Source organism: Euprymna scolopes, chromosome 3, assembly GCF_053919585.1.
Source record: "Euprymna scolopes isolate OS-2025 chromosome 3, ASM5391958v1, whole genome shotgun sequence".
Lineage (NCBI taxonomy): Eukaryota > Metazoa > Mollusca > Cephalopoda > Sepiida > Sepiolidae > Euprymna > Euprymna scolopes.
In genome coordinates this window covers 88,167,905-88,188,340 of record NC_136484.1, presented here as the reverse complement: position 1 = coordinate 88,188,340, position 20,436 = coordinate 88,167,905, and positions in this window count along the sequence as shown.

The window sequence follows — 20,436 nt, the reverse complement described above, 5'->3', positions numbered from 1 at the left end:
TTTACGCGTAGCAGTTATGTTTCTATATTGATATTGATTAATTAATATTTCGGCAACCTGATGATTAACATTCTCGATTAACAATTAATTCTAATTAACAATCTTCTGGGGGCTTATGATTCTATCCTTGCTACATGAGATACTAACTAAAAATATTATATATAAAAAACATTAAGAATATTAACTAAGTATATATAAACGATTATAGACATTCATGGATGATGGAATGAGAACAATTCACCTTAATTAAATAAAATATTTAATTATAAATTCTATAAAGGTATTTGAGTTGATAACTATCACAAAGTTTAACTAGTAGGTTCCAATTTTGCACCGAAATATTTTGAATATAACAACTAAGCCAATAATATTATTCGAATACTTATCCAAACTAATAAAAAATCATCTAAAAATGTTGAAACGTTAGAAAACATATATAAAAAAACTAAATTCGAGGCGTCGGGCGATAATAATCCGTCGATTAAATGTATTAAATTGAATTTTTCAATGAAGATAAATACTAAGATATACTAAGTATAGAGAATAATTTACTATTTTCATCTCAATCAAGTTGGGCATATTTTTATCTATGTATAGGATAATCTCATATAAACTAATTAACCGATTATTATGGATTTCCAAACAACTTGTGTGTGTTAAGAATCGAAATAAAGGCTGCATTTAGTTTAATTTAGTTTTAGTCAAACGGTAGGAAAAAGGGATTGAAACGTTCTGTGAAAATTTAGATAACTCCTTTATGTTATTTTTAAAATCATTATTAATAAATTTTCCCTAAATTTTAGTTTTTTAAAAATATTTAATGCCTTCAAACACTATTTCAAATATTTTATGGTACGTAGTTTCCTATTTGAAACATCAAATATGCCAGATTTGCATTTAATTTCACCTATAATCATAACACACAGAGTAATAGAAAATTTCATGAATTTTAATTGCTCTCAAGTCACGTTAAGCTTAATTTTTCAAATATTTACTAGAATCAAAATCATATAATGAATTTAGATCCAAATTGTGATGAGTATTCTAGACATAAGGTTTACTAGCATTATATGTTGATTTTAATGTTGGTAAAAAGCCTTAAAACGGTGAAAAACTCCAATTTGGTAAATTAATTTTACAGGCGAATATTCTTTTAGATATGCATATTTTTTAACCCAGATTTTTCATTCAACTTTCTCAGCGAACTAAACTTTAATTAGTGCTATGGCCTTGTTATTAATATAAGATGTTTTTCAAATTAAAATGATGAAGCAGTCGTGTACATGCACATTTGTAAGTGCATGTTTGTGCTTGGGAAATCTGCATATGCCTTGTGGGTAGGACATGATTCATATGCTTTTTAATTTTTATTTTCTTTCTTTCATATTCCATTCTGTGTTTTCTGACATACAGGCAACTTATGTTCGAACCGTGATTATGACCTTGATTTAAATATTGGCTGACATTTTGATACGCGCAATGCCCTTAGATGTTTCTGGCCATCATGAAGTATACGGAGACGAGGAAGGGGACATATTTATGCTGAACATAGAATCTTGTACCTGAATTAATTAAAAAGAATAATTTCCAATGTTCTGTGCGAAGACAAAAATGCAAAATGTTGGAGATTAATTAAGAAGAATTTCATCTGTCGAAATATTTGTTTCGTATTAAAATTGAATGTTAGCGGAAATGTAGGGAAATGTTCGACATTGGACAATTTCGTTTCTCACTTGAAGAAGACGAGTTTTAATTTTTCATGACTCATTAGAATATTCGAACATGTTTTTCTTTTACAACAATCAGATAAATTATTGCAATCGCTTTTGCTTTGATTAATGCTTGTTAATTCAACATTGCCATTTGTATTTCACTTTTAACCTTCGAACCTTGTCCTAAAACTTACATATATTTCTCGAGACAGCATCAGGGGAACATGTGGCACAAAATATGAAGGAGTATATTGGGAAACTCGAACGCAGGAAAAGGTCCAATCTGTATCTGAAAAAATACCTTATAGAGAAAAGAGAAAGCCTTGGACGATGGACCTCATACGATCGCATAAAACCATAAATCACCCTGACGGAGCACAGTCACTGCTGTTAAAATTGTCCGCGCTCAGTCAGAATGATTGTTGAGGGCGTATCTTTGATTTATATACGAACTGTCACAAGCAATAATAAGCGATGCATTGTGTTAATTTTTGAATTCGAGTATTTCCAGATCATATGGCATCAAGCACTGACTGCATTTTGATATTGCATTACTATCATAATTTAGTAAATAAAAATTCAACTCTTCAAACATGAGAACTCCAATTAGCGTATATTATAACATCTGGAATACCCAGACTACCCATAAGTCAATTAACACCTACAAGGTCCGACAATATTTTATGGACATTTTGAAAAATGTACTTCAAGGTGGTTACTAGTGCCAAAACGTTTGAGATTGTAAGTACGTAGTTGAGGAATGAAAATCCACTACTAGTGTAATCATTTTTTTAGTTTGGCTTTGATAATTTTAGTTTTTTTGTGATTTTTGCGAAAATTTGCGCAACACTATTTTTCGAACATGATAAAAATCCTATTTTATTAAGAGCTATGTTCATGCATATGTTGCTTTATGCAAATTTTCTGCTTGTACACTTAGCTGTCATCATTAGAATCAATTATCTGCTCTATTCTACTGGCAAAACAATTAAGTTTAATGAGGTAAAATGCTTTCAAAATTGTTTGTTTATCACGGAAGAAGCGGGAAGATGACCTAAGCATCAGAAGGGTCGCCATGGATTTGAAGTTGTCAAAATCAACGGTCAAATACATACTGAAGACAAACTCCGAGCGGAAAAAAAGAGAGGGCGGAAAAGATCAATTGGCAAGAGGACTGACAGGAGAATGAAGAGAACTGTGACACGGCTTTTGACATCTGGAGAAAAAGTTACAGCAAGAAAAATGAAGGAGAAATGTGAATTGGATGTAAATGTACGAACAGTACAAAGAACGCTGCATAGGATTGGTTTGAAGTATGCAAAGGCTAAGAAAAAAATTACACTAATAAAAAACACAAAGGAGCAAGACTGGAGAGTGCTAAAAGTTGGTTAACAAAGCATGTTGACTTTAAGAATGTTATATTTACTGATGAGAAGCGTTTAAAGTTTGATGGGCCCGATGGATGGTGTACTTGGCCGAGAAGGGGTGAGCCTGTTGTACTGAACAAACGACAGATGGGAGGAGTTATGGTTTGGGGTATGATCTTTGCTAATGGAAATATATGGTTGGAGTGGCTGAAAGGACGACAGAAAAACGAAAGCTACAAACAGTTGCTGGACGAGAAATACCTACCAAGGATAAGATGGGGAATGATTTAGTTCTACAGCAAGACAATTGCAGTATCCATGTATCAAAACTCATGAAAGAATGGATGGCTAAAGTGAATATGACTACGTTGGAATGGTCCGCAAAAAGCCCAGATATAAATTTAAGAGAAAATGCTTGGGAAGAGCCTGCGCAACTTGTATATGATGGACCTGAAATAACGAAAGTGGATCAACTATGGGAACGAATACGAGATGCCAAAAAAATAACTAATAGAAATACGTAGAGATTTTATTGTGCATATGTTTGATCGTTATGAAGAGAGATTGATAAAAGTTATTGAGAAGAAAGGTGATATTAACCGTTTTTCAACGATGTCCGAAAAATAATGTCGCGTGTGTTTTGTAAAAAAATGATGAAAATAAAATATTTTACCTTACCTAATCGATTTTCTTCCATTTTTATTACATATATTGTTTTTATATGTTCATGCTATTCTATTGAAGGAATTTCGCCACTCTATGGTACTCGGAAAGTCGAATACTAAAGTGTACGAAAAATATTGTCGGGCCCTTGTATAAGTATAAGCTATCTCTGCAAATGATTTTAAAAAAGGTAAACACATTTCTCACATGATGGAAAGGTGTGTGAAAATGACTTACACACTAATAGTTTTACTCTTAAAGAATTTGGAATTGTGTGTACTTTATCTCCGCTTAACGGGGATATTGCAATGATCAAGATCGTCAAGATTGTTAAAATTTGTATGATGCAGATTCTTTGCATTATGCTTTCAGTAAGTAGGTACATTGTTATGTTACAATCATGGCTTCCAACTCAACATTAATTTTTTTATGTAAGAAATTAGATGAAATGTACGCGTTTCTTTGGAAAGTTATTCTTAATAGCCACAGATTCAAAAAATGCGTGTTACAATTTCTCAAACTTTACAGTGTTTCCTAACACACACGGTTAATTATGATAATTTATGAGTTTTATTTAAATATAGTTCTTAGTTTCGCAGTTAAAATCTTAACATGAATATATGTTTTTAAAGACATAACATATGAATATATGTTTTTAAAGACATAACATATGAATATATGTTTTTAAATACATATGCATGAATATATGTTTTTAAAGACATAACAAATGAATATATGTTTTTAAAGACATAACATATGAATATATGTTTTTAAAGACATAACAAATGAATATATGTTTTTAAAGACATAACATATGAATATATGTTTTTAAAGACATAACATATGAATATATGTTTTTAAATACATATGCATGAATATATGTTTTTAAAGACATAACAAATGAATATATGTTTTTAAAGACATAACATATGAATATATGTTTTTAAAGACATAACAAATGAATATATGTTTTTAAAGACATAACATATGAATATATGTTTTTAAAGACATAACATATGAATATATGTTTTTAAATACATATGCATGAATATATGTTTTTAAAGACATAACAAATGAATATATGTTTTTAAAGACATAACATATGAATATATGTTTTTAAAGACATAACATATGAATATATGTTTTTAAAGACATAACATATGAATATGTGTTTTTAAAGACATAACATATGAATATATGTTTTTAAAGACATAACATATGAATATATGTTCTTAAAGACATAACCTATGCATATATATATTTTTAAAGACATAACATATGAACATATGTTTTTAAAGACATAACATATGAATATATGTTTTTAAAGACATAACATATGAATATATGTTTTTAAAGACATATGCATGAATATATGTTTCTAAAGACATAACAAATGAATATATGTTTTTAAAGACATAACATATGAATATATATTTTTAAAGACATAACATATGAATATATGTTTTTAAAGACATAACATATGAATATATGTTTTTAAAGACATAACATATGAATATGTGTTTTTAAAGACAAACATATGAATGTTTAAAAGAAAAGATTTATATTGTAACAGTTTTCACTTTATGATTAACCGTTCGTATTTTGTTAAGGGCCAAACGTGGAATTAAACTAAAAGTAAAAATTAATACTCAATTAAACATGAGATATTCGATAAGAGTTGCAGCCAACACAGTGGATACCATAGTTCGCGATTAAATTCATCGCTTCAATAACACGTTCTCTAATTTATCATAACGTAATGACTAATTAAGAGCAAACAACTGAGCGATAAAATACAAAAATCGGCACATACGAACTAAACTATTTTTCTGGATACACAAAAGAATAGATACTTAAAGTGCATACTACACAGAATTTTATATGAAGCTTGTATTTATCAATATAATCAAGCATTTAAGAAATGATGAAATAGTACGATGTATCGATGGGAAAGTGTTCCCTTGCTCACATAAAAGCAAGATTCAAAATGAACAAAAATAAATCGAACAAAATTTGAATATCAATATTGTAATCACAACAAATGTGTCGCAAACTCTGAATGCATACGTTTCTAAATAAAACAAAATCAATTTTAGACTAGTTATTGTCACATCATTATTGTCTATTGCATGGGTCGAAATAAGGTATTATAATTATTTCCATTGCTTGTATTTAATCTCTTAGCGTGAATTCTTCTTGATGATAGTCACCCCCGTCGTTAATGGCCGTTGGGACGCTCTAAATATTTTATCAATGTCAGTGCTTCATTAGGCGTAGGAACCCCGACAAAGCTCACCGCCTCTCCTGGTTAATTTTCCACTTTGCTTATTTTCTCCGGATAATAACTGCGATCCGGTCAGAATCCTGTCTTCAAACAGTACACAAGTGTTGTTTCCTCGTGACTGATTGTATTAGAAAGGCCTGTCAGTTTACTCGATTGCATTATTTTAAGTAGAAGTACTGTTACCCCCCACCCCCCAAAAAAAACTCTAACAGATGACATTGATCACTGTATTTGTTTTGAGGTTTCTTTTTTCTAAATTTTTGATAGTTTGCCAATTTTTAAAAAAATTATTTTGACAGGTCAAATTGTATGTTTACTGATTATTTTGCAAATAATATTTTTTCTAGTTTTTGTTGATTTATTTTTTATTTTGTAGCAACTAATAAAATCAAACAATGTTTATTAAAATATTATGTTTCCAACTTAGGATTTGTGATAGATTGGTGTATTGAAGAGAAATTATTTTTGTAAGAAACACATTATAAAATCAAACGGTGTTTATTTTTTTTTAAAATATTCGTAAGAATCAGACAAAAAAATTCACACTGTGTATTAATTTCCCCGTAATCTGCTTTAACTGATCGATAAAAATTAGCAGTCATATTGTGGAAACAAATCGCTTCAATATAACCGATATAAACACTAAAACCATTAAACAAATTATTTTTTCATATTTTATTAAGATTTGACATGATCACTTGATAGTGATAAATCTGGAAGTAAATAAAATTTAAACTTGGGTTTTCATTTTGAATTTAAGTTTTTAGTTGGCCGATCAAATAATCTGTGACAAGGAAATTAAGAATCGAACCAATAACTTCGTTTATCTGTGTTCGTAACATAGAAAATATGACATTTGAAACTGAATAAGAGAGACAGAAAAATGATGTATGTTACATTTTTAATCGAACTGCATAATGACGTAATAGGTGTATTCATTAGACGTTGCTTAGATCATACTAAAGTCAATTTAGTTTTTAATTTGTATTTGTTTATACATTTTTTAGACTTATACAGAAATAGGGAATTAATTTGTACTTGCAAGAGACACAATTGTTTTTTTTTTAAATAGTTTTCAATTACAAATATTAGATATACTCGCTACTGGTTTTGATTTATCAATCATTGTTGAAAACAATATTATCATATGTTATATATCCCCTCTTTGTTTTGCATACATAAAGTAAACTTTACAGTATATAAGGAGTATTTGATATTCATAATTCATAACCATACCCTATTTCCAAAATTTACGTATGAAAACTAAAGAGAGGAGATATAAAATATGAGAAATATTTGGAATCAAGTTTCCCCTTGCTGTTATTTCAGATCATTTGAAATCATAGCAGCACGTTTTAGTCTCCTCTCTATCAAGGCCAGAAGTTTTGGGGAAAGATCAGATATTTTGTAATTTATATGCATAACTAGGAAAACAAATGACTATGATTGAAATATTAGTAAAGGTGCAGTATCTTTCCGCTCACAAAAGATCCTTTAAAATGACCACTATACAAGGTTTTCGAGAGTACTGAAAAGGAAAATAACCGTTCAAACCACAGGAAACGAGTAGTTTCCAGGATGTGAATAAATTATAGTTTTAAAAAGTAGGAAATCATATTTCTATATTAATTTAACGTAAAATGAACACTCACTTTATAGCCCACTTTTTTTTCAAAGAGAACGTATGTTATTGTTTTTTAAGGATGGTGCTTATTTGGTAATTTTGGCTAGGGAGATCAACACAAACTCTACCTTAAAAAATTGTTTTCTATCTGTTTTCGGGTGTGTTAAAAACGAATATCACATTTAAATTTTCCCAAAATTTGCAATTTTCCGGGTATTAAGCAATATAATTCTTTATGATATAAGTGGTGGCCATTTTGTACGCACAATCGCGCATAATACTTGGAAAATACTTATTTTTTAGATATTTGAAATCGATATCGTTTTCAGCATACCGGAAAACCTATTTAAAAGAATATTTTAAGGTAGGTTTTGCCTTGGTTTATCAGGCCTAAATAAACACCACCCCTAAAAGAAAATAACAAACTCCCCCAAAATATGGTCATAAAGTGGGTGCTCATGTACGTAAAGTTAATATAGAAAAGTAACCCTTTACTTCTTAAACAACATTGGGCGACCTTAAGGGCAAATGTTACATAGGCCACTACACATTTCAGGTCATAAGTTTTCAAACGAGCCTTCATTTGTTAAATTCTGACCAACAATCGCCGAGATTTCGAACTTATAAAATTGCCCAATAAGATGGCATGCATATATATATATATATATATATATATATCACAATTAGATATTGAAATGCTCATATCTTTGGTTCTACAGGACGAAACTACATGAAAATTTGCAGGCTTTTTGAAGATTATAATATTCTATGGTTAAAGTTTTATGTCGATTGGGGGAAAACCTATATTTTCAAACCAATAAAATATGTCCAAATTTGTCCATATTTATGTATATAGTGTCATAGCAAATCAGCTTCAGTTTCGCTGCTTTGAGATGAATTTTGCTTAGGGTCATTTTGCTTGCCAGGCTACTAATGTACACACACACACACACACACATGTATATATATGTACACATACACACACACATATATATATATATATATATATATATATATATATATATATATATATACGTTATTAGAAAGTTTAAAAACCCTGGTGAAGCCGTTGCAAATCTTTCAAGATGTGGTCGGCCAAGTAAATTAAACGAAAAAAAAATCAAGGTTGATAAGCAGGAACGTTAAAAACAACTTTTCTTACTCGTGGTGAAATTCAAATCGACCTCAGAGAAACTGGGATTAATGTAATCAGTAGAGTTCTAAATCGTGCAGGTTTTGTATCAAGGTCCCCAAGAAAAGTTCAATTATTGAAGCTTAAACATGTCAGATCACGTTTGAATTATGTTAAAACATATGGGAAGCAATCCCAATAATTTTGGAACAAAGTAATCTGGTCAGACGAAACGAAAATCGAAATCTTTGGAAGAAACACAGCAACACATGTATAGCGTAAAAATGGCACCGCCTATAACAAAAAGAATACCATTCCTTCGGTAAAGTTTGGCAGTAGTTCGATTATAGTATGGGTGTTTTTCATCCAAAGGTACTGGTGAATTAGAAATCGTCAATGGTAGAATGAATGGACGTATGTACAGGGAGATTTTGGAGAAAAACCTCCAGAAATCTGCTAATTTGTTTGGACATAATAGCAATTTCGTGTTTCAACAGGACAATTATCCTAAGCATACTGCTAAACTAACCAAAGAATGGCTTTGAAATAACGGAATTGACGTTCTTATTTGGCCCAGTCAGTCTCCAGACCTGAACCCAATTGAAAATTTGTGAAAAATATTGAAGATCAATGTTCAAAAGAGGAATCCACAAAATATTCAACAACTAGAACAGTTCTGCAAAGAAGAATGGCGCAAAATACCTGCATATCTTTGCAAAAAAGAAGAATGGCGCAAAATACCTGCATATCTTTGCAAAAAACATGTGTGCAACTATAGAAAGCGATTGGAAGCTGTTGAACGCAATAAAGGCTATGCAACCAAATATTAAATCAATGTATCCAATACTTTTGCGTTAGTTGATTTTTATTTTTCTCTTTAATATAAACTTTCTAAACTTTAATTTTGTAATTGCTACTCCAAATATTAGTTAGAATAGTAACAGGAATTATACTGACCAAATTTTAGGTAAAATCTTGAACCCTAATTAAAGGTATGGAGAAACATGTAGTGTATCCAATACTTTTGCGTGGCACTGTATATACATACAGACACACACACACACACACACATATATATACATATATATATATATATATATATATATATATATAAGAATAAGTAGTTAATAAAATATGTTAAAAACACTTTGAAAAAGAGTTAAAAACATATTTAATTTAAAAAAGAAGCACAAATTAAGTGGATAGTCCTTAATTTCGAATAAATACTTTCTTTCTCATCAGAGGGTAGGATTTAGCAAAATGCGTGATCAGATTTTGCTTGCAAAGTATTTAATGGAACTACAAGTAAGTCATAGATCTTACTTGGTAACAAATAGTGAAGCAGAGGGAATAGGTTGATAAAAAAGGTGATTTCACGCGAAATAGATATTCTAGTGAAGGGTAAAATATCCAATAACGGAAAATTCAAAACTCGAGAATCCAAAATGTTGGTTAAATTTCCATTTCCACAAGTAAAATCCAAGGTAACCTCTCTCTCCCCCATTCGTTTTACGTTACTAGTATAAATACATTTGTTTTACGTTATTAGTATAAATACATTCGTTTTACGTTACTAGTATAAATACATTCGTTTTACGTTATTAGCATAAATACATTCGTTTTACGTTACTAGTATAAATACATTCGTTTTACGTTACTAGTATAAATACATTCATTTTACGTTACTAGCATAAATAAATTCATTTTACGTTACTAGTATAAATACATTCGTTTTACGTCACTAGCATAAATAAATTCATTTTACGTTACTAGTATAAATGCTTCAATTTTACGTAGGCAAAAATGTGTTAATTCTGAGTGTGCTTATTTCGATCAGTAGTGTTTTGTTTCAGCGAAGATATATCCATCAGAATCTAAAAGTTTGAAATTGCAATAACGTTCTTGTCAATTTATATATACACATACATGCGCATATACACGTATATGTACATAGATATAACTATACATTTTTACATATATACGTAACCTTATAAATTTACACATATATATTTATGTATATACATATATATGCGCATATATATATCTATACATACATATATATATATCTATATATATACACACACATATGCCTACATACACATATATACACCTACACATATGTACATATACATATAAATATATGAATGTGCATATATATAAAAATAAGTAGATATATATGTGTATATACATATAAATACATACGTTTACACATATATACATGTATATACACAAACCACTTTGTACAGATATATGTGTGTGGTATCGATGTAGCCCTGTATTTTCTGTAAAGCAAACTATAAAAATAGTAAACAAATGCTATGCAGTTATTTCGTTTTGTTTACGTATTTCAGATGAGAGTAGAATATGAAGTAACGTTGAACTAATGTTTAGTTGTCATACTCAGCAGAGGCATCATTTTAATTAGAATAGAGGAGGAGGAGGATTGTTTTCATTTGCCAAATACATAATTTGAAGGTTCGTGTGCCTCTAGGGTAGGCGATCTTCATCTGCGTCTCACACGAGATGGCTGAAGCTGGCGAAACAATGTTCTTTTTTTCTGGAGGTGACAGTTGTCCACTCTCCCTGAATTCTGAGCTCTCATTTGCAGATGGAGCCACAAGGCTAGGGCCATAACATCCCTATCACTAGAACCATCTACAAAACATGGCGTGGTCTTGGTTGTAGCAGCTAGCAGCGGTTACTGCCACGAAGCGGAGCAACTCAAGTGAGAAGTCAACGGTTCACACGCGTCAACATTCGGTTTGCCTGGAGAAATTCGCAGCTTACTGCAGCATGGACAGCAAAATATTAACATTAGACACACAAATGTCAGGTTGACCGGATACAAAAACATAGTGACAAATATGTCTTTTGTTTTGTTGCGTTCATGCAAATGAAAATTATTTTTTCATGATTGCGCGCAAACTGTAATTTTTTTTAATAAAATCATATATTAATATGAGATATATGTTCTATTTGATAAAATGATTTTAAAGTTACATCAACCGGAACTTTTTATTCGAACAAATTAGTCGTGTTAAAAATAGCGTTTGTTTGTGAAAAACCATGTAAAATAAGTAGTGAAAATTCAGAAATAGTCGTAGAGGAATAAATTTTCAATTCCATTTTTGGATAGCTATCTTATGAAATCTTTAAAAGAATGTAATGTGTAAATTCACATTATTTCATATATAATGAAATCAAAACGACGATGATGAAAATATACATTTAGAAATTATCATATTTGATAATCGATAAGCAATTAACACAATAAAGAAATATCTTTAACCCATGCATTTTTAAAGATAGAATCTTTCTTTCAGATGATAAATCTGGCATTTGTATGATACCATTTTTATTAACTAAAAAGAATTTTCAATAGAATAAAATATAAAAAAATAACTGAATTAATTAAGTAATAATCAATTAATTAATGAAATAGTAGTCTGTGAAGTCAAATAGAAGAATCAGACGTCCATGTGTGAATAGTTTATAATATAGTGCAAAAAAAAAAAACTTCGTTTGAAAAATCAAACAATTCATGAAGTTATACTCAGTAATGTCAACAATGAAGAAAATGCAATTCTAAATGTAAAAGAATTATCGTAAAATTGAACAGGTCAACAAGTTCAATAAAACCTCTCTGCCTAACCGTTCGATCGAGGGGGATATGTTGGCGACGTTATGTGATTAACCTAGAAATCCTCGCAGAAGCTTTTAAAATCTGCTGAAGTGAATTGTCTGACACCAAACAATCAACCACACCATCTAGCAAACAATTCCGGAAGAACACTGATTGTAAAATCTGTTGTTGGATTTTTATATCGAAATACCTAAGGCCATATTGAAAAAACTGTCTACCACTATTAAATTATAATTTCCATCCAGTGGGTCTACGTAATCTACGTGTATTCTTTGCCATAGGTGGTCCGCTTTAGGCTACGGGCTAAATTGTATTGGGTGCGCTTTCTCAGCCAATGCGTATCCCTTACACGACACACGACTTTACCGTGCCTTCTATATCAGTGTCCATACTTTCCCAGTAAGCGTATGGCCTCATGATGTTCTTCATTTTCGTAGACCCAGGATGCCCCGTATGAAAATCCTTTAGAATTATCTTTTGTAGTGTAGCGGGGATTACTATTCTTTCTCGATACAACAGTACCTAATTGCACATAGAATGAGCTTCCGCCGCCGTTTCATCCGATTGATTTTTTGTTTCGTTTCTTTGATGAAACTATCTTATTCAGCCTCTCTTATTATACCTTCCAAAGTGACTGGTAGTTCCGTGATCGTATTGCATAGTATTTGTGTATAGTCCTTTACACTTTATAGTGCCGCTATTACTGTGTCTTCCAGCGGTTCCCTTGATTTCAGGATTAATCACGCCAATCCGTCTGCGTGACTTATATTCGCAGATGTAAAAAATTCCATACTGGAATCATAATTAAGTAGAATGGTTCCCCATCATTGCAAGTCTGTTGGCTATGTAAGTTGGCAGACCCTTTTAAGAGCCAAAGATGATTATAAGCGGTTTATGGTCAGTTTGTAATTTAAATTTACGCCCGCGTAAAAATCAGTGGAAGTTTGTAACACCGAAAATGATTCCCAGTGCTTCCTTTTCGATTTGGCAGTAATTCTTCTTGGCAGGAAGTAAAGTTCTGGACGCAGGAGCGATCGGCTTAGTGGACCCATCAGGAATCTTGTGTAGAATGCACGCCCCGATCCCATAAGAACTTGCGTCAGTTGCGGCAATAATCTCCTGTTTCGGATTGAAATGAGTAAAAGATAAATCTGACGTTATTACATCTTTTACTTTCTCAGGCGTCCAGTCCCATTTTTTGTATTTTTGATATAGTATAATCAATGGCGCACGCAATTCATGCATGTTCTTAATGAACGTTTGATAATAGTTCGCTAGCCCTAAACGGCTCTGGAATGTAGTTACATTATGAGATTCTGGTATGTCTTTTATATGTGGATCTGTCTGGATCGGGTTTCCTCCCGTCCTTATCTATGATATGACCCAGGTATTTAATTCGTTCCAAAAAACATTCGCATTTTGCTTCCTTCAATGTGAAGCCGTATTCTTTTATTCTGCCAAACACTTTGACTACGTATAAAAATATCGTCCAGAAATCTCAAACCGCTTAGCAAAGTATCAATTACCTGTTGGAAAATTGCAGGTGCTACTTTTATACCAAATGCTAATCTATTGAATGTATAAAGTTTTTTGTGCGTTGATACACAAAAGTTTCGAGATATCTTCCTCTACCGCTATTTCTAGGCACGCCTCGCTTAGGTCTTTTTTGGAAAAATATTTTCCGCCATTTAACTTAGTGAATATTTCGTCTGGGTTTGGTAGCGGGTAGTGATGGTCCTTGAACGCCGCATTCAATCCGGTCGAAAAGTCCGCGCATACCCTAATCTCTTTAGATTTTTTTCACGTATACGGTGGGGGTTGCCCCCTCACTATGGTTAATAGGGGTTAAAATCCCAGTGTTAACTAGTCTTTCCAATTCTTTTTCAATTTTTTCCCTCAAAGCGAACGGTACGCTCCGTGGCTTTTTGTATATTGGTTTTGCTTCGTCCAGCAATTCGAATTTCGCCTTTATTTTTGTGCAGCATCACAGCTTTTCGGAGAAAACACTTGAGAAAGATTTTTTTAGATCTTTTTTTGAGTTTGTCGACTTCGGTCGTTAGGTTTTCGCTTTTGTGACAAAAATCACTCATTGGCGAGTCCCATAATTCAAATTCCTGAATCCAGTCTGTCCCGAATAAGTTCGTTGCGTTCCTTAGAACGAAACCCTTTAGCCTTTTTGTCATTCTTTTTAGTGACACATTAACAACTACCTCACCCTCAAAATTTATTTTTTCACCAGTTACCGATCTTGCGACTTTGTTCGTCTTTGTCATTGTGGGCTTTCCTAATCTCTTTCACGTGTGAAAATTTATAATTGATAAATCCGAACCTTAATTGAGCTGCTTATGTTTTCTGTTGGTCAATTTTTGCAGTTTTACTCTTTTTTGCTACCTTTACCTTGTGCCCTGCTCGCTTGCATAGGTCACATGTTATTTTCCTTTGGTACTGACATGCATTGCACCCACGAGGTCCTCCACATTTGCTACAAGGGGTCCTAGGATTTTGTCTATCCTGATAATTTTGTGAAGGTTTTTTTTTGCCTCTTCGTTGGTAATTGCTAGCGGGCGGGTACCCTTTATTTTGGAAGCGTATGTTTTTAATGTGAGCGATACCTGCGTCCTCTATGTTTCGGGAATCTTGCTTCATTGCCACGAACTGACCAGATTGCATTTTGGGAAAAAGCCGTACTGGTTTCTTCTCCGCTGTCCTTATTAACTAAAACTTGCGTTATCAAATCCATTTTTATGGCATTTGTTTAATATTGGCTATTCTTTTCGATTTCTGTGCGAAAATAATGTCCTTTTCTCGTTAACACTTTATTTGTTGTGCTTAGTGAAATCGGTTTTTCCTTCTTCGACGTGCAGTCCCGTCGACCAGTGAAAAGTTCATTTTAATCGAATTAAAATCTGACGTTTTTTTAATTGCTGCGAATACCCGCTTTAGGCAATAAAATAAAATACACTATCATTTATTTTGCGGTTTTTTTTTGCTTTTTCCAACACTAATGCCTTCTAACTATACGACGTATTAGCAACATATGCTTTTTAGAACGACAAAGTCTTTTTTCAACATTACTTTTTTATAGGGATGGAAAAAGTTTTTTTTGGTACTTACTGAAAACTTGCTCTCGTTAAGTCAGTAGTTGTTAGCAATTATTGTTGATTGATCCGGGAAGTTCTGGAATCGTCCTCGTCAGCCAGTTGTTGTAGACCCGTTCTAGGAGTTACAAATGAAAGAAACCACAAGTAGTGTAAAGTGTATAAAATATAATATGTGTTTATCATTAAAAATACAGGAGCCACTAAAGTGTTATAAGAGGAACATGTTCGTAGCATGCGGTTAAACATGGTATGAATGTCTCCATTTAGTCTCTGCAACCATTGGTATTCATAGGGCTGGTTGATTCCACTTTGTACTCAAATAGGGGTGATTTGTACCTCACAACAATATATATATAAGCAAAGAATAAATTTAGATATTTAAGTTTTAGTTTAGAATTTAAAACTTATTTATTTACAATCCAAAGCGATAAAGTTGGCATGATTATATAACTGTCTGTATTTGAATCTTGAAAACATTTATTTACGTTAAATACTTTAAATTCATGAAATAACATTTTCTACGGCTTATACATATTTATTTACGTGTTCTATACTAAGAATCATGTTTCGTGTTTTTTTATCAATAACTCACACAACAGACAACTCACCTATTTGTACATATATTATGATTGATAAGGTGTGATCATTTCTTTATTAAAACACGTGTCACCAAGGACAACACACCGTCCAGACATTTGTCGGACATTTTCTATCATACCCGGAAGCTCGCTCTCACGAAAATATGTGAAATAAAAAAATACACCCAAAAAGGTTTGCTCTGAATAATATATTTTAGATATCGAAAGTCTTAGCTTATATATAAAACCAATTATAAACTATTCTATTTATTTAAAAATTGTATAATTTCAAGTTCTATTATAAATATTCCTAGCGATACGATGATTCATAAGCTTTTTTCATTCAAATATCAATGAAAAAGTTGGATGTTTGAATATTTAAACCGACATAAAAATATAGTGTATTCAAAATATGGAAAACAGGCGCGCATCGAGATAACACACAGTAGATACATTTTTTAGAACTCATAAGAATGTTTCTGCGAGATAGTGACCAAAGGGCGATATTGTAATCGACTTAATCGCATAATTTAAGTACAGGCCATTTTTGCAGCATATTTTCAAGGATATAAGAAATTGATAAAAATGATCGTTCGACATGTTTTACTATTTCCTGGAAGATTTTGACTTACTTCATATGAAATATATGCCAATATATAATAATAATAATAATAATAATAATAATAATAATAATAATAATAATAATAATAATAATAATAAAATATCTGAAAAATATTTCGTTTCGGGAAACTTTTTAACAAAGATTTCTGACAGTAAGACTTCACTTTTCAACGCATGGTGGAAATTGCTTAAAATATTTTAATGCAGAAAGGCAGATTCCGAAAAATAGTGAATAAACGTGTGAAAACATGAAGCGCAGCAGACTTTGGGTTTGTTTAAAACTTCTAATATTTGTGCAAGATTTTGAAATAACATGTTTTACCATTAACATTAGAACAAAGATTTGAATTAAGCAAATATAGAAAAATTATTTCGTCGGAAAATAACTTGACGGAATGACACTCCAAACACTGGAGATAGCGATATTCAACACGTACATACATTAAAAAGAAAGCAGAAAAGTAAAACATATTTTCTTCTAAAATTAATCCTATTTATAGATGCAATCATTGAGTTAAGAATTGCCATGTAAAGTTAACTACAATGAACAGAAGAAAACAAAATCTGAAATAAAATATCAGTTTACTGTACAACGCATTTACTGAAATTAAATGAATATTTGCAAGCATAAATATAGTATATTTTAATTAGATACAAGATTTAGCGAACTAATAATTGATGAATTAAAACGGAATGAAATCGACAAAACCAATGATTATATATATATATATATATATATATATATATACATATGTATACATGCATATATATATACATATATATACATATATATACGTGCATATATATATGTATACATATACATATATATACGTGCATATATATATATACATATATATACATATATATATATATATATAATATCAAATTCGAATCGAGTCCAGACGGATTACTATATATATATATATGTTTTCCTAACGAATGATATTTTTTTCTGTAAAGTTTTAAAGGTTAAAACTTCAAAGACTATATATTGGGCATTTGAATATGTATGTCTAGGTTTCCTTCCTCTTATTGAAATTCTTTTCTGGTAATTTTTTTTTACTGATGAAACACAAAAATAATTATATAAAATAACTTTAAATATGGTCACTAAAACTAGATTGCAAGCTAGGTCTGGGCAGTCCTCAGAACCAGTGAGTTCCCCTAGGGTTTACCACCCAAGGAGGTTGGTTATATCTGGACAGAGTAAAGCCGTTGTCATGAATAATATAGAAGTAGGAATTCCTTCTTTCGAAGTGGCAAATGGGACTTGTACGGCCGAAAATAATTTTAATGTTTCTCCTTGTGGAGCTTCACTTCGTAAAACTTGTAATATTCTTATAACATCGAAAGAATATAAGTCAAATGTCACTTCAAAAATTTATTCAGTTATAAATCATTCTAAAGAAGGTTTGTCATGTAAGTCCCAAAGTTTAGTCTACCTGTTGTCCGGTAAAAATTGTAATTTACGATACGTAGCGGAAACTGTAATGTCTCTAAATAAACGCATGAATTCGCATAGAACAAGTAATAAGGGTTGTATTTATGCTATTAAACGTTTTAAAGAAACCTAAAGTCAGTCGTCTTTTCCGTACAAATAATTGAAAAATTAAAATTAATGGATATAATAGTTTAGGAAATGTAGATAATGATATCCTAAAGATGCGTCAGGATAAGGAAGACGAAATAATTAAAAAGATGCGAGTAATTTACCCATATGGTTTGAATATTAAAGTTAAAAAATAGCCTACAAGATTTCGAAAATATAGGTCAATTATATCCAGCTTTGTCCTCGCAACGGTATTAGGGATAGACCTTATGTTAATAGAAATAACAGAGAATCAGCTATTTCATGCGAGGATTTTTTTAGTAAATATAAAGATATTATGATTAATCTAATTTCTGAGTCTTTCAATTATATTGGAAAACTGCTTAATCAAACAAAAAAGGTTTTGAAAGAAATAGCATCCAAAATATTATTACAACCGGATACGATATATAGGAAAGACTATTTCATTCAATGGTATGATGATATACTGGATATAATCGACACTAAATTATATAAGCCACCTGTGGAAGGTATAAAAAAGAAACCTAGAAATGTTTGTGTAGTTTTGTATGAAAATAAAGGTTTTGATGATATAAATTTACCAAAAATATTAAATAAACAAAAACACATACAATTACTACCTAATGAGCTACAGAAAAAAGATAAAAAAACCAATAGTTACATATAAACTAGGCTCAACAATACGTAATACGGTTTTCAATTATGAAATAACGGTAGAACACATAAATATAAATGATAATACTATAAATATTCCAGAATGTGACTGTAATTCCTCTCCTTTCTGTAATAATGAGATAAACATGTAATTACAGGAGATTTAAATATAGTAAATAATTCTAAATTAAGAAAACTCCTTAGTAAGGGTCCGAATTATAGAGAGCCTAAATGCCTAAATTACACTAAATGTGTTAAATTACACTAAATGCGTTAAAGCCTAAATGCCTAAATTACACTAAATGCGTTAAAGCTAGAAGGTTTTATGTCTATGATATATAAATATAAATTACACAGTCTACGTTTGATACATGGAAAAATAATATACTTAAATGCGTAAATGAAAAGGTTAAACATATAAAAAAATTTAAAACCCTAGAAAAACTAATCCTCTTCTAAAAAATTCAGAAATACTGGAGGAACTTAAAATACTTCAAGATAAGTTTGTAATAGTTCCTAGTAATAAAGCGGCAAACAATATAGCTTTTATATGTAAAAATATTATATACAACAACGTTTATTGGTAGAAGTAGGAATTACAGGTAACGTTTCAGATACCTATAAAGTAAGTAATATTAATTTAGATAACATTATTCTGAATAATAGTATTATTAGTGAAAAAGTAGGATTAAAGTTGGACGAAAAAAAAAACAAAAACTTCAATGTATGTATTGGATACCTAAAATGCACAAAAATCCAGTTAGCGCTAGGTCTATTGTAAGTCCAAAGACGTGCATGATTAAACCTTTAAGTAAAGCTATATCTAAAATATTTAAATTACTTATAAATCAAATAAATAATTTCCACCACAAAAGAAAATTCTATAGTAATATTAATCAATTTTGAGTAGTAAATAATTCACAACCAGTAAAAGCAAAATTAGATAAAATAAATTCCAGAAGAAAAGCAAACTTTATAGCGATTTATGAGTTTAGTACGCTATATACTAAAATTCCGCACGAAAAACTTATAAAAGAATTAAATGATACTGTGGATTTAGCTTTTGAAGGTGGCAAAGGTAAATATATAGACTTTTCAAACTTTAAAGCTTTCTGGTGCAAAAATAAAAATAGCAAAACTAGTGTTTCTAAAGGTATATAAAAATACTTATAAGTCATCTTATTAAAGAATGTTATTTTCAAATAAAAAATAAAATATTACTCCAAACAATAGGTATCCCAATGAGACTGGATCCTGCACCATTTGGGGCAAATCTGTATTTACATACATTTTATTTGTGATATATATATATATATATATATATATATATATATATATATATATAAACATGACAAATAAAAAATGATATATCTAAAACATGCTATTTACATGGGTGTAGAAGATTTATAGATGAACTTATATGTATAAACGATAGCGATGAATTCGAAAAAAAGATAAACATCTTAAAGGAGTTAGAATTGAATTGT